The sequence below is a fragment of the Elgaria multicarinata genome, chromosome 13 (genome assembly GCF_023053635.1).
Source record: "Elgaria multicarinata webbii isolate HBS135686 ecotype San Diego chromosome 13, rElgMul1.1.pri, whole genome shotgun sequence".
In the NCBI taxonomy this organism is placed as follows: Eukaryota; Metazoa; Chordata; class Lepidosauria; order Squamata; family Anguidae; genus Elgaria; species Elgaria multicarinata.
The window spans coordinates 28,807,094-28,822,510 of record NC_086183.1 but is presented as its reverse complement, the minus strand read 5'-3'; positions in this window follow the sequence as shown (position 1 = coordinate 28,822,510).

Here is a 15,417-nt window from a genome sequence, read left to right as displayed (position 1 = left end):
TTCTCCCATATCAAGTAGCATCTTTTCCAGGGCTTAGGACCCATTGCACTGCACTTCTCTGAACTGTATAAGTACCCTCAGGTTTGGGCGAATCCAGACTCTGCTTCTTCCCAGAGGCATTTTATTTATGTATTAAAACATTTACATCCCACCCTATATCACAAGGATCTCAGGGCAACGTACAGATAAAACCATACATATAAAATAGAATAAATATACAATCCTAAAACAAATTAAAACATTGACATGTTAAAACCAATATGAAATTTTAAAACAGTAAAATCCAATGAAAACAAGACAGTGTGCCTTACCCGCCCCCCACTCCACAGGGCAAGGTGCAACACTGCTGCTGGAGTCACTGAGACTCTTGTCTCAGAGGAAAGGCTCCTGCTGAAAGCACTAGGCTTCTTGCTTGCCAGAGCAAAGTGCCATTAGTGGGTGCCTTGCCTCTTTTAGTCAGGCCACACACACACACACGTTTTCCTTCCCCTTCACTGGCCTGGCTCAGACCACATGCTAAACCATGCTGCTTCCCTTAACCATTTTGTGGTTAAGCAGCATGGTTTAGCTTGTTGTCTGAACCAGGACAGAGACACACAGTATCTCTCACTTTAACATTTGATTTTAGGAGTCCTGTGTTGGTAGCAGTCTTAGTTATAGGGCTGACGGAAGGGACAAGTAATTACCCAGGCCAATGTCCCGGAAGACAAGTTTCAGAAGCTCTGGCAAATGCAGGAGGGATCCAGATAACAGGCACAGGGTCAAGACACAGGCAAGCCAGCCGAGATAATGGCTCTGTTCAGAAGACATGCTAAACCATGGCTTTAACCACAGTGCTTAAACACCGTGGTTAAACCTGTGGTTTAAGGTATCTTCTGAACAGGGCCATAGAGTTAGGCAAAGCAGAAGTGGCCAAACAGAGTTAAGCTGCCCAATACATACACAATCCAGTAGCAGGGGCAAGCAGGAGTCCAAGTTCATAGCACATGGGTTCTAGATGGGTGAAGAAACCAGGAGAAGTTGGGGAGAGATCGTTTCCAGCACCTAGCAAATGCTGACTGCTGAGCTTTTCCTAATAAAGGCTGCTGAGCCACACCCAGACTCAGCTGCTGCCTATTAGAGTTGGGTGAACATATGGAAAGGAGGTGTTACAAGGTAGCTTCTGTGAGCAGTACTGACTCCATTTTGAAGCGACCCAAAACCCCATCTACAGACTGAGAGCATTCACAGAAGGCCTAGGTCAAGTAACCATTTCCTGATAGACTTCTTCAAATGCATTCCCCAGAGACAAAAGTAGGGGTAAAACTAAGCAGAATATGAATGCTGGATGGCAAGAGTTTTACCTGGTCATACACATGCTAATGCAGCCCTGTTGCTGAACTCCAAGCTGCAGTATTGCATGCAAAATGTTTTGCTTAGCCTAAATGTTTGCTAGAACTGTGGTTTTAGAAACTGCTTTTAGAACTGCAAAACTTAGAATTGCTAGAATTGTTTTACTAGGTTTGCATAATCCTGCAGAGTTTTAGTTTGGTTCTGGGGAGCGGTGGTTTGAGATTTGGTCCTAAAGACAGGGCGAGCAATTCTCTCTACGCTCAAGCCAAAGCCACAGTTGAGTTGCCTTAAGGTGTTGGGATGAACACAATAAGGGACCACATTTTGTTGTAGATTCTGCTGCCATACAGAAGTCTACTTGAGTAGTCTTGGGACTAGCGTGAGGAAAAGCGCACAGTCCAGGGACTTTTGAGAATAGCCATTCTAGCTCAATCAGAGTAGCAACGGGGGGAGACTAAGACAAGTCTCTGCCACCCAGAGAACGCAGTTTAGCGAAGCAGTGAGCATAATCAGCAGTCAAGCAAGCAAAGTCGGGAGTAGCAAACCAGATTGCAAAGATGCAGCAATACATAGATTTGGCCCACCCTTCATGGGAGTCCATCACAGCTACAATGGTAGTAGGAATCTGTTGCATAATAGTTGTAGCATAGAGAGTGTACAAGTCTATCAAAGGCACAATACACCATATCAGTAGCATTTCAAGAGAGAGAGAAGATATCTCCCAAGTTACCAAGGGAGAATCTTTCCTCAAACCAGAAAGTGCAAAGTCCCTACTACAGCAGTGGGTGATGGAGAAAGGTAATGGCCCATGGAAACCAGAATCTTTTAAAACTGAGGATCCAGTTCAAACAATGTGCGAGGCCTATGCAGATGTGTATACAAAGCAATTACCTCGTGGCAGCCAAAAGGAGTCTCTTGCCACTTGGGCATTGTGGTGCACATGTCTGGATATGCAAAGCTCAGTGAAAAACTGGAAACAGCAAGCAGAAGCTTACAAAGAAAAGTGCAGAAAATTAGAGAAGAAAAATCAAATTTTAGCAAACAGAGTAGAAAGAATGGAGTGTGATTCTGTAGCGGAACATGTTAAAATAGCAGCTCTCATCAAAGATACCCAAGAAAATAGAGATCAATATAAAGCAGCAGCAGAGCAAGCCCAGTTTAAATTGAGCAAACTCCAAGTTCAGCTAGACCAAGCACAAGCAGCCGCCCGATCCAAGCATTAAAAGCAAAGCTGAAAGTGCACCAAGGTGTCATTGCCGCTGTGCAAATTGATGGGCTAGAAGATTATGAACTGTTCCCTCCTACCCAAACAGAGAGTTCAGCACCCCTACAAACGTGGCCAGAAAGTCTAGTTAATCCAGAATGGCAGGATCCTCAGCCCATGGCCCCGGTCACAAGCAAAGTTGTAGGAAGAACCCATGCCATAGGACTTCTAGAGAAACCATCATGGAGGCCAGTCAATGGACTCCTAGTCAAGCCAAAGCCGTTGCCGACCCATTGGGGCCCCTCAATAGCGATACAGTTGTAGCATGGCTAGCCAAAGTCTGGCAAAGCTATTTATTTATTTATTTATTTATTTATTTATTAAACTTATATACCGCCCCCATAGCCAGGGCTCTCTGGGCGGTTTACAGAAATTCTAAAATTGAGGTAAAAACCAGTATACAAAATTTAAAACTGTAAAACACAGAACATACACACATAAAGCATTAAAAACCGATTAAAAACTAAACATGTGGGTAATTAGGATGTGCCGCCATATGCCTGGGCAAAGAGGAAAGTCTTAACCTGGCGCCGAAAGGATAGCAGCGTTGGCGCCAGGCGAGCCTCATCAGGGAGATCATTCCACAGTCTGGGGGCCACCACTGAAAAGGCCCTATCCCTCGTTGCCACACTCCGAGCCTCTCTCGGAGTAGGCACCCGGAGGAGGACCTTAGATGTTGAACGTAGTGACCGGGTATATTCACGTCGGGAGAGGCGTTCCATCAGGTATTGTGGTCCCAAGCCGTGTAAGGCTTTATAGGTCCCACTATCCCACTGTAGATGCAGTAGACTTGACCCAATTAGTAAGGATTAGTGCCTCCCCAGGAGATGCTACAGTGTTAGAACACAGCATCAACATGAACAACCTCAGAAATGCCAATTGCCAAGAGTGGATGAGAGTAGTTCCTAAAGCCCTCCTTCCTTGTCAGGACCTAGACCAAACCTTCTACTTAGAGATACAAAGTCAAGGAGAACTCCCAGAAGCATATGTAAGTAGAAAGAAATTACTAGCTGTCCTTTCTAGAAAACTGCAGAGCATTCAAGTCAATGGAAATGCACTGTGGAACTATGACATAGCTGAGTTCAAGTCTCCCCTGTATTCTGGATTGAATGGTCAAACAAAGATGACTTTAGGTACCATAGAGCCAAGTGCCTTGTCTTGGGATGAATTGTCTCGCATCATCTTGCGAGCCTCTGAACTGCTAAGGACTTTTAGCACCTTAAATAAACCCTCCCATAGCAAAAAAGCACACTTAGAGCCAGTGCAGGCAGTAACCTATGCCAACACTGGGCCCCATTCCTCAGTTATTCCCAAGCAGAACAAGGGTCCCAATTCTCATGCCAAGTATCAAGTGCCTTGGTCAGCAAATCCTGCTGAGTGGCAGTGCCCGCAAGCAGCTAGAAGCAACAGGCAGAGACTTTTAGAACCAGAGCCCCCCAGAAAAAAAATTAGATCCATACAGATGATTCCTTTGGAATGAACTCCGTTCTTTAGGAGAAGATATGAATAAGTATGACAAACAGCCAACAGAAGTCTTGTCTAAAGTTTGGGAATTGTTAAAAGGGATAAAAGCTAAATACCAGTTAGCTCCAGTCACTGACACCAACAACCGGACCCCTGAGCAAAAGCAGGTCTTAAGAGAAGTGTGTGCAGCACCATAGGGATGCCCGGTTCCCCGTGGACATCCTCAGTGTAATGTTCAGAGGATGCCCCCTGCTAGGGTTACAGTGGGGAACCAGGGATACTTAGCCCAACCAACAACAGAAATGAGAAAAGACCGAGAGACTGTGAGTTCACAATTGCTGCTAGAGAAAGAATCTAACAGATCAGAAAGAGACTCCCCAAAGCAGCAAACAGAAATCCAGACTCTCCCTAAAACCTTAGCCACAAAGAGAAGCAATACTGTAACTGCCCCAGAAACCTCTCCCAAGCAATCTCTTGCTGTGTCTGGTGCACAAAATTTTCCCTCAGCTAGAGAAATTGAAACTTCACTTCCAGAGCCAAGTAAGCCCATAGAACAACCAGTTTTAAAAGTTCCCCCAATTCAATCTCAAGTTCAAGAGAAAACCCAACTGAATGTTTCTGCCATGCCAAGTTGTAAAGAAACTCCTATGGCATGCTCAGAAGTAGAAATTAGAAATATAAAGCCTAATACAGAAAACGTTGTGTTTGCAAACCAGCTGTTGCTTCCTGATAAGCAGCCTGTTCATTCCGGAAAAACTTCAAAAATAGAGCCTCCAACGGCAAGAAGAGTCTACCTGAAACCTGAATTAAGTTTAAAAATTAACCTAGTTTTCTCTCTAATTTACCAAATAGTCTCAAAGTGCAGCCACCAGAGAGTAGACAAAAATTACACGCATTGGGGAGTCCCTTGTAAGGCACAGGGGGAGCCCCTTCAAGACACCAAGACAGAGCATGGCATTTGCCTAACTAAAGCTGAGAGTGTCCGTAGCTTGCAATCCAAAGAATGGAAAGTAAAGCCCCCTGACTGTTGGCCTTTTTCAATTGCAATTACTCAGTCAAGCTTTGCACACAGAGCACCAGTAACTTTCAGAGTAATTGCTTTAGTTTTCTTTATTCTAGCCAGCCATACAGGTATGTTTAAAGAACAAGAAATGCTGCCACCCCCAAAGCCCCCTGATTGAAAGTTTTACTCAGCTTTAACTAGCCCTTGGCAGCCTAGCCAAGAGCATGTGCAGAGTGAAAACTTAGCCCCTAAATCTTAAGAAAAGAAAAGAAAGATGCACAGATTCATGTACATAGTTATTGTTTTGTTATTGCTCTTCATCCAGTGATGGAGAGAGTCCACACCTCTTTGTAGTTAATTTCCAATATGCAGGTTTTTGACAACACCATCATAACCCTAAAGAGATTTAGGAAGTCCTCTCAGAAAAGTAATAATGAAAGATGGAACCCAGATGAACTGCAGTACAGAAGACCAGAGTCCAGATGACATCAGTTGCAGTAGTCTTCAAGCATCCAAAGACTACAAGAGCCCAAAAACAAGCAGCTGCCCAATAATTCCATATAGACCAGCCTTCCTCAACCTGGGGCGCTCCAGATGTGTTGGACTGCACCTCCCAGAATGCCCCAGCCTGGCTGAGGCATTCTGGGAGTTGTAGTCCAACACATCTGGAGCGCCCCAGGTTGAGGAAGGCTGACATAGACTATTTACTTAAGTCAGTGAGAAGACCCACAATAGACTGAGCAGGCACACATAAGCAATAAGCAAGAATGAAAGAATCATACAGAATGTTTTCCCCCACCTCAGAAAGAGAGTTTTTAAGTGTCAAAGTTTTTATACTGTTAGTTGTATAGTATATTATCAGATTATCACTCTTGTGTTTTCAGCATGAAAATGTTTTTGCAATATCGTATCCTGTTTTAAGGATAATTTCTAATTAGCTATAAAGTCTAATTAGAAAGAGTAGTTACCATGATTCTAGACTAGTGAAATAAGTCTCCAGTTCCAACCTGTATAATTGTTGTGATGACGCCACCAATAAGATTGCCTTGTCATCAATGGGGGGAGTTGTTACAAGGTAGCTTCTGTGAGCAGTACTGACTCCATTTTGAAGCGACCCCAAACCCCACCTACAGACTGAGAGCATTCACAGAAGGCCTAGGTCAAGTAACCATTTCCTGATAGACTTCTTCAAATGCATTCCCCAGAGACAAAAGTAGGGGTAAAACTAAGCAGAATATGAATGCTGGATGGCAAGAGTTTTACCTGGTCATACACATGCTAATGCAGCCCTGTTGCTGAACTCCAGGTTGCATCAAGTACAGCCTTCATCCCAAATCACCCTCTTTTGCTCCCATAGCAAGTAGATCCTTAGATATGATCATACAAAAAACCCTCAAGTTTGGGGGAAGAGGCAGGCTAGCGCTCTCTCTCTCTTCAACCAAAAACACAGAGCATACTACACATTCCAGCTTGCAAGTGCAAGCTGCCATGGGTGAGTGCTTTGCCTCGCTGTATTCTTTTCCTCTTCACCTAAGACCAAGAGCTGCAACGCTCCCCAGTTCTGCTCCTACAGGAAAGGGCTGCAGCCCAAGGAAAGGTATTTTGCCTTTAAAGATTACCTCTACTCTTTCCCCTGCTGTCTCTGTGTGTATGCTCTTAAGTCTCAGAAAGTCTATTTTTCAGTCTTGAAACTGCTTCTAAGCTTCTACTTGCTCAGCTAATTTCCCCCAAACTAGCTTGTGCCTTTGTATTTGTTTCAACCTCAATAAATGTGCCATTGTGGCATTATCCCCTTCAGTGCTGTAAGTTTCTTGAGTGAGAATCGCCTTACTTAGCCACAGATGCTCTATTGCCAATATCAAAAGATTCCTTATAAGCAGGTGTAAGTCTCATTAGAACGTGTGCAAGTTTGTACACGGGTCTAATGAGAGCACATCACGTTACAGGGAGGGAGACAGTAAGAACTCCAGACCTGAGGGGACCCTAACATTTACTTTGGGGTTTTCAGGATTGTTTCGTGGCAACTCTGAAGGACTCAAGAAACACTGTTGCTGCTACAAACAGGGTGGATAAAAATCAATGATTTTTTAAAAAAAAATGCAAAAAAATTGGATTTTTTAAACTGGATTTTTTTTAAAAAAAAATGCTTTTTGAGGAAAAATCTTTCTAAAGATAGTTTTCTATTTAAGATACATTATAGACCAAAGGTTATTCATCTTGAGGCATTTAGGAGGTAGCTGGACAACCATCTGTCAGGGATGCTTTAGGGTGGATTCCTGCATTGATCAGGGGGTTGGACTTGATGGCCTTATGGGCCCCTTCCAACTCTGCTATTCTATGATTCTATGAAATAAGGATTAGTTTTTAACTATGTAGCCTGAGGCTGTTTAATTGAATTCCATTAATCCATTCGCAATGTCATGCTCTTCCAGAGGTTTCTGTAAGATTATTTTTCTCCTTCCAATAAAGTACACCACTTTCCAACCTGGGTGAAATTCCCTCTTCATCACCACAGTGAAAGCTGCAGGAGCTATACTAGAGTGACCAGATTTAAAAGAGGGTAGGGCTCCTGCAGCTTTCACCATGGTGATGAAGAGGGAATCTCATCAGGTTCTCCATATATACAAATGACACCTGCTAAAATTTCCTTTTCAATACAACTGCTAAAGATACAGGAGCCCTGTCCTCCTTTTCATAGGGTCACCCTACTCTTATTTCAGGGCTTAAGGAGCTCTCTTGTTCCAAAGCAGCTCTTTTGCGAGTGAGAAGTAGCGGCTCCATTTTGAGGCAGCCCAAAAGCCCAGGGAACAGGGCTGAGAGGAATCAGGGAAGGCTGGACCAAGCAATTCAGTCCCTAACAGACCTCTTAAAAATGTATTCCCCAAAGGCAAAAGTGTGTTGTTTTATTTTAAATTTGAGCAGAATATGAAATACTGGATAGCCAGAGTGATTGTTAGTGACACACCTGGTCAGTCTGCACACCTGCATTTTAAGGCAGCCATTATCATGTAAAGCCATCTTTTGTTAAAAGCAGGTTTCTGGCAACTACAGCAATTACTCCCTTTGGTTAGATGGGATGGAAAGACAACCCAGTCTTTCTCCCATATCAAGTAGCATCTTTTCCAGGGCTTAGGACCCATGGCACTGCACTCCTCTGAGCTGTATAAGTACCCTCAGGTTTGGGCGAGTCCAGATTCCCCTTCTTCCCAGAGGCATTTTATTTATTTATTAAAACATTTACATCCCACCCTATATCACAAGGATCTCAGGGCAACGTACAGATAAAACCATACATATAAAATAGAATAAATATACAATCATAAAACAAATTAAAACATTGACATGTTAAAACCAATATGATATTTTAAAACAGTAAAATCCAATTAAAACAGGACAGTGTGCCTTACGCCCCCCACCCCCACTCCCCAGGGCAAGGTGCAACACTGCTGCTGAAGTCACTGAGTTTCTCTTCCCAGAGGAAAGGCTCCTGCTGAAAGCACTAGGCTTCTTGCTTGCCAGAACAAAGTGCCATTAGTGGGTGCCTTGCCTCTTCTAGTCAGGCCACACACACATACGTTTTCCTTCCTCTTCACTGGCCTGGCTCAGACCACATGCTAAACCATGCTGCTTAACCACAAAATGGTTAACGGAATGCATGCATTCCCTTAACCATTTTGTGGTTAAGCAGCATGGTTTAGCGTGTTGTCTGAACCAGGCCAGAGACACACAGTATCTCTCACTTTAACATTTGATTTTTAGGAGTCCTGTGTTAGTAGCAGTCTTAGCTATAGGGCTGACGGAAGGGACAAGTAATTACCCAGGCCAATGTCCCAGAAGACAAGTTTCAGAAGCTCTGGCAAATGCAGGGGGGATCCAGATAACAGGCACATGGTCAAGACACAGGCAAGCCAGCCAAGATAATGGCTCTGTTCAGAAGACATGTTAAACCATGGCTTTAACCACAGTGCTTAAACACCGTGGTTAAACCTGTGGTTTAAGGTATCTTCTGACCAGGGCCATAGAGTTAGGCAAAGCAGAAGTGGCCAAACAGAGTTAAGCTGCCCAATACATACACAATCCAGTAGCACAGCCAAGCAGGAGTCCAAGTTCATAGCACATGGGTTCAAGATGGGCGAAGAAGCCAGGAGAAGTTGGGGAGAGATCATTTCCAGCAGCTAGCAAATGCTGACTGCTGCACTAATAAAGGCTGCTGAGCCACACCCAGACTCAGCTGCTGCCTATTAGAGTTGGGTGACCATATGGAAAGGAGGCCAGGGCTCCTGTATCTTTTACAGTTGCATAGAAAGGGGAATTTCAGCAGGTGTCATTTGTATGCAAGCAGCACCTGGTAAAATTCCCTCTTCATCACAACAGTTAAAGCTGTAAGAGCCCTGCCCTCTTTTGTAGAGTGACCAGATGCAAAAGGATAGGGCTCCTGCAGCTTTAACTCGCAGTGTGCACCTGCTGATAAGAGAACGTCCTCACTCAAAGTTGGGCATGGGAAGTCATAGTTCTGAGCAAACGTGACACCTGGGATATGACCTACTCTGTCTGAAGAGGAACGTGAGTTCAAAGAAGATGTCCTAGACATCAATACGCTAATCAAGATAAGACGCCCCAATGGCAGCCATGTTTCCTGGACCCCATGACTATAACACGTGAGATATTGGGGAGGGGGAGACACCTAACTTCTAATTGGTGGATGGGTGGTCTAATCACTTCTTCATGCCAATTGTGATTGGTGGTCTCATCACTCGTGGTGAGAACAAGTGTATACAGAACAAGCGTATACAGAACAAGTGTATAAAAACACAGATAGCAGAAGCGGCAACACAGAATTATTATTATTATTATTATTATTATTATTATTATTATTATTATTATTATTTTAGATTTTATTTTTATTTTTCTCTTCAACTTCACCTCAGACTTGTGGATTGCTGGACCTCTTTAACTCCGAATCTCTTTAACTCCTAATGTCTAAAAGCTTAAAGAGTATTTCCCTGAAAGTTGGGACTTAGGACTTAGAGTTATTTTCTGAAGCTGGAACTTGAAATTATTTCCAAGTCTTAGATGTTCTCTAACTTCTGCTTTTACTCTTCACATGGCCAGAGGAACTTAGTAATACTGCAGCATAGCTTTTAGTTTCAAATAGTGTGCAAGAGGAAGAACAGGGAGGGTTAACGACTATCTTTTAGTATAGTCAAAAGTGTTTTAGTTTAGCTTTAAACCACAAGTAACAAACAGAAGCAGATAAGGAGGAGTCATAACAATGCTAGAAGCTCAAGCCATTACCTTTTTAGCTAAGTTTGTAATACCTGCTTTAGCAACTGCAATTCTTTTACTTAATCTTGTATTTGTGTTCCATTCTCTTTTCTTGTAACAAGAGAGAGAGAGAGGCCTTACCTAAACCTATGGTTTATCCTGGGATCGTCCTGGGGTCATCTTTGTGCATATAAATGACACACAGGGGATCCAGGGATCAGGCAGGGACGACCCCGGGATAAACCTTAGGTCTAACTAAGGCCAGTGATTTATATAACCACGATGCCACTTGTTTAATTTTGCAGTTTTTACAATAAAAAGGTTCTTATTTACAATTATGTCTGTGTGGTGATGCTTGTCAGCTGAGATTAAAAGTTTGTCTGTTTAGATTAACACTGGTTACCCACTGGGGGTTTTCAGACCCATTTGGTGTAGGTTCTGAGGTTAAAAAAAGACCAAATTTACAATCCATGCCATGTTCAGCCTAACAGATCTGTCGAGGGCTTTTCAGGTTCACTCAAACACCAGTGGGTTGGGAAATGAGAGCTGTTAAGGGCTGTGCAGATAAGTTATTTTGGCCTTCTGCGTGTCATAAGGTGTCGTTTCCAGCTTCCCAAAGACCTTGGAGGACGATCAGGAGCAGAGCGGTGGAGTTACACTGCAGAGGTGTCTGTTCTCCAAGACAGGCACATGCACTCTGTGCCAGTGAAGCTCCCCTTCCAGGTTACAAGGGGCTGACTAGGCCACCTCTAAAAATAAACCGCCGTGCACAAAACCCCACGGCGTTGAGAGAAATTTTGAAAGGGCCGGCGTTCTGGAGCGACACGTCGCCAAGAGTATGGAAGCAAGTGCCCCCACCCACCCCCCAATGGGAGAAACACGAAACGGAACCTTTACCCCCAGTAAGTATTGGCTGGGCAAGGCTCTTGCACAGGCCTGGGCCGTACGTGGGTATGTGTGTGTTTGTGCGTGTGTTAGGAATGCTTAGCAGAGATTAAGCAGCAGCTTTTCAACATTTGACTCTCCTGCACAGTTTCTAAGTGCCTTCCCTCTGAAAGAATCATAGAATAGCAGAATTGGAAGGGGCCTGCAAGGCCATCAAGTCCAACCCCCTGCTCAATGCAGGAATCTACCCTAAAGCATCCCTGACAGATGGTTGTCCAGCTGCCACATAGAATCATAGAATCATGGAATAGCAGAGTTGGAAGGGGCCTACAAGGCCATCGAGTCCAACCCCCTGCTCAATGCAGGAATCTACCCTAAAGCATCCCTGACAGATGGTTGTCCAGCTGCCTCTTGAAGGCCTCTAGTGTGGGAGAGCCCACAGTCTCCCTAGGTAACTGGTTCCATTGTCGTACTGCTCTAACAGTCAGGAAGTTTTTCCTAATGTCCAGCTGGAATCTGGCTTCCTGTAACTTGAGCCCGTTATTCCGTGTCCTGCACTCTGGGATGATCAAGAAGAGATCCTGGCCCTCCTCTGTGTGTCAACCTTTTAAGTATTTGAAGAGTGCTATCATGTCTCCTCTCAATCTTCTCTTCTCCAGGCTAAACATGCCCAGTTCTTTCAGTCTCTCTTCATAGGGCTTTGTTTCCAGACCCCTGATCATCCTGGTTGCCCTCCTCTGAACACGCTCCAGCTTGTCTTCATCCTTCTTGAATCGTAGAGCCCAGAACTGGACGCAATACTCTAGATGAGGCCTAACCAGGGCTGAATAGAGAGGAACCAGTAGCTCATGTGAAAAATACACCACGGAGAGTTTTCTTCAGCAAAGATTTTACTGAGGCATATACGTATAACGTTTCATACAAAACACATCCAGCTTTAACAACATCAGCGACCAGCATCCATCACCAATATCACATTTGTACAGCCTTATATACAATTTCATACACAGTATTGCACACACTTTCATCATCCAATAATTCAATTAAGGGATGATGCAAGAAATTCTTTCCTGATTTTTGACCCCCACAGTTCTAACACTAATGAGCAACACCTGTGTGAAGCTTAATGCCAAGTCCAGTTTTCTTTTTCATTCCAGGGCTCTTCTGTGGATAAATTTTCCCCCTGACAGTGTGTGTGTGTACGTGTACACCCGAGACAAAGAACCATCCCATCCACGTACCTTGTGTGGTTTGCAGAATGTGTTTAATGTATTAGTGTTGGGTTATTAGATGGGTTAACAGTGCAAAAATTAAAAAGTGAAATAAAATAAATATGAATCATTATTAAAGGCTTAGGAGTGAAGGCTGGTAAAAAAAGGTCTCTTTGTGTGTGTGTGAGGAAGTTCTGCAAAGGGCCATTTCCTCTTCGCCTTCTAAACAGCCTCTGCCATACTTTTTGCAGATTGAAAAGCCTCGCCTAAGATAATTCATGCCGTTTCTTGATTCCTTCCCCTGCATCCGGGAAGAAGAGGTTCCAGCTTGCCCACACTCCGTGGATCCCAAGGATGAATCAGCTCTTGAGCTTCTCCTCCCATATCACTCATTCCTTGCCCTCTCACAAAAACAAAAACAAAATCAGTGGAGGCTGGTGGCTCTAGTGTCAGTGGGGTGGTGATTCTGCTCCAGGTTTCCATCAGAACTCTAAAGGACTTCTGCACCTTGGATAGCTCCTTCCTTTAGAGTTCTGACTGGTTCTGATAGAAACGGCTGGATCTACACTACTGCTTTAAAGCGCTTTGTAACAGTTATAAAGCGCTTTAACTGCTTTAAAGTGCCATAAAACTGTTATAAAGCTCTTTAAAGCAGTAGTGTAGATCCGGCCCTGGAGTGGATTCACCACCCCACTGATGCCAAAGCCACCAGGCTCCACTGCAGAAACCCATTAAGACCTGCCCTTTTTTTGCAATGCAATACAGAGCCTGGATGTGTGTTTGTGGTGTAACTGTATACAATTTTACAGAGAGGATGTGCTTTTTAAGATTGCCAAAGCTTCATCTGTCAATGCGGTCTTTTGATGCTTTCCCCCCTCTTCCAAACAGTGCTAAAGCAAGCTTTGAAGGATAATAAATATCATACTTTTGAGTGTATTCAAAGCATTCCATGCATGTGATTTTGTTGGACTGACCCATCCTCCCCTACAAAAGAGGAGAGCTGAAGCATGGGCATTTCACCAGCTCTGATGAAAATCTATTCATTTATTTTTATTCCTTTTCCCTCCACACCCCTTTTCCTTGTGTGTCATTCTTTCTAGATTGTAAGCCTGTGGGTACCAATTGCCTTATTTTACTGATTGATTGCAAGCCACTCTGGGAGCCTTTTTTTGTCTGAGGAGCAGGATAAAGATAAAGATACATTAAACAAACAAACAAACCTTTTATTTTAAAGCATTACATCCTGCTCTTCAACCAAAAAAAGGGTCCTTATAATAAAAACGAGACAACCCTTGTTTTCAGTTTTACGATATAAAAAGACATGACACAAAAAGATAAAGGGATGAGGTGGGAAAAGGAAAAAAGCAGGCAGCCTTTCAGCGAGGCTGGTGGAATACTGCTGCTTTGTCACATCTTCCTCTGCGAAAATGGTGGCTGGCGGTGACCATTGAGGGAGGAGCCTGATGGAGGCGGGATTTCAGCAGGGCTGAAATTTTGACTGAGCAGGTAAACCATATGACACCCAGTGCTAAGCCATAAGGCAGAATCACTTTCTCTAAAACATCCACCTACTCTTGCATTTGCTTAATCTCTGAACGCCTTGGCAACCAACCACAACCCACCCGGAGATTGAGTTTTTGGTGAGATTCAGAACTGCCAAGATGCTTTTCATGGTGCACCATCAAAGGATTTGTGCCTCATAGCTAGAAGCCACCAGCAATTGAAGGCCAGCTTCAAGCAGCACAAAGCACTACAAGGACAGGCGTTTCTTTGCTCGGCACAGTTATATAATACTATGAAAGTGGAGGTGTATTGCACAAACTGATACATCGAAATTAGGAAAGGTTAACTGCCAGAAGCCACCAAGCCCATGGAGGGAGACGGGGCCTGGTCACACCCAACCGTAACAGGCAGGTACTCAAATTGCATTGTATCAGATAATTGCTGTTGAACGTGACTCATCTGATCCAAGTCTCCAAAGAACCACATCAGATCTGTCTAGCGTGACTTGATAGAATGGAGGAAAGCTCTTTAATATCTATGCGGAGGAGAGAATGTTGGTTGATGCAACTTCTCCTGCAGCGCAGAAACTATTAATAGTACAGGACCAATGTCCTCCATCACCTCTGGACACCCCACAGCGGCAATGTAAACACATTTGACATAGCAAGCAAGCATAAGATTGCCCTATGAATTTTTCTGCCAACCCCAGTTCATCGACCTCACGCTCTTCCTGCTCTTTGAACATATTTTGTTTGAGCAGAAGCAACCTGGAGGGCAGAAATCAAGAGTCTTTCGAGATTGCAATGTCCACCTGCAGGTTCCTGTGCATTGCTCTTTTCAGTGTCCGATATGTGTGCACTGCACGCCAGGGGAGGTTGGTGGCTCCAATGGCAAAGGGGTGATGAATCCGCTGTGGGTTTCAGTCGGACCCAGTCAGAACTCTAAAGGAGCTCACCTTGGATAGCTCCTTTAGAGTTCCTACTGGTTCTGACTGAGCCACTAGCCTCCGCTGCTGCAGGTGTTCCCTTTAGCTGTCTCTGCAGCCTGTAAGGACAACGTTCCTGCAAGGACAGCCGCTGATGAATGAATCACCCCCCAAAGAGGAAACAGATCACCCAAAAGAAAGAAAAGAGAGCAACACTTTGTCTAAAAATTGCAAATTTAGAAATAATTTAAATAGTTTAATTTGAAAGATGGCTCATCTTGTCATAGCACAGAAGTCCATGACCAGGTGACAGGTGTGCCTTTTCTCAGTCTGCTGTCCAGGTGTTGCAGAAGGGCATCTTCAAGGCCCGGCTCTTTCTTCTGATGGTCCATTATCTTTAAACTGGACTTGAACTGGACACCCCTTCAGATAGAGGACTATTGTCTGCAAAAGAAGACATATTTTATTTATTTATTATTTATTTATAACATTTTTATACCGGCCAATAGCTGGAGCTCTCTGGGAGGTTCACATCATCCATGGCCTCTGTTGTCTATATACAAGC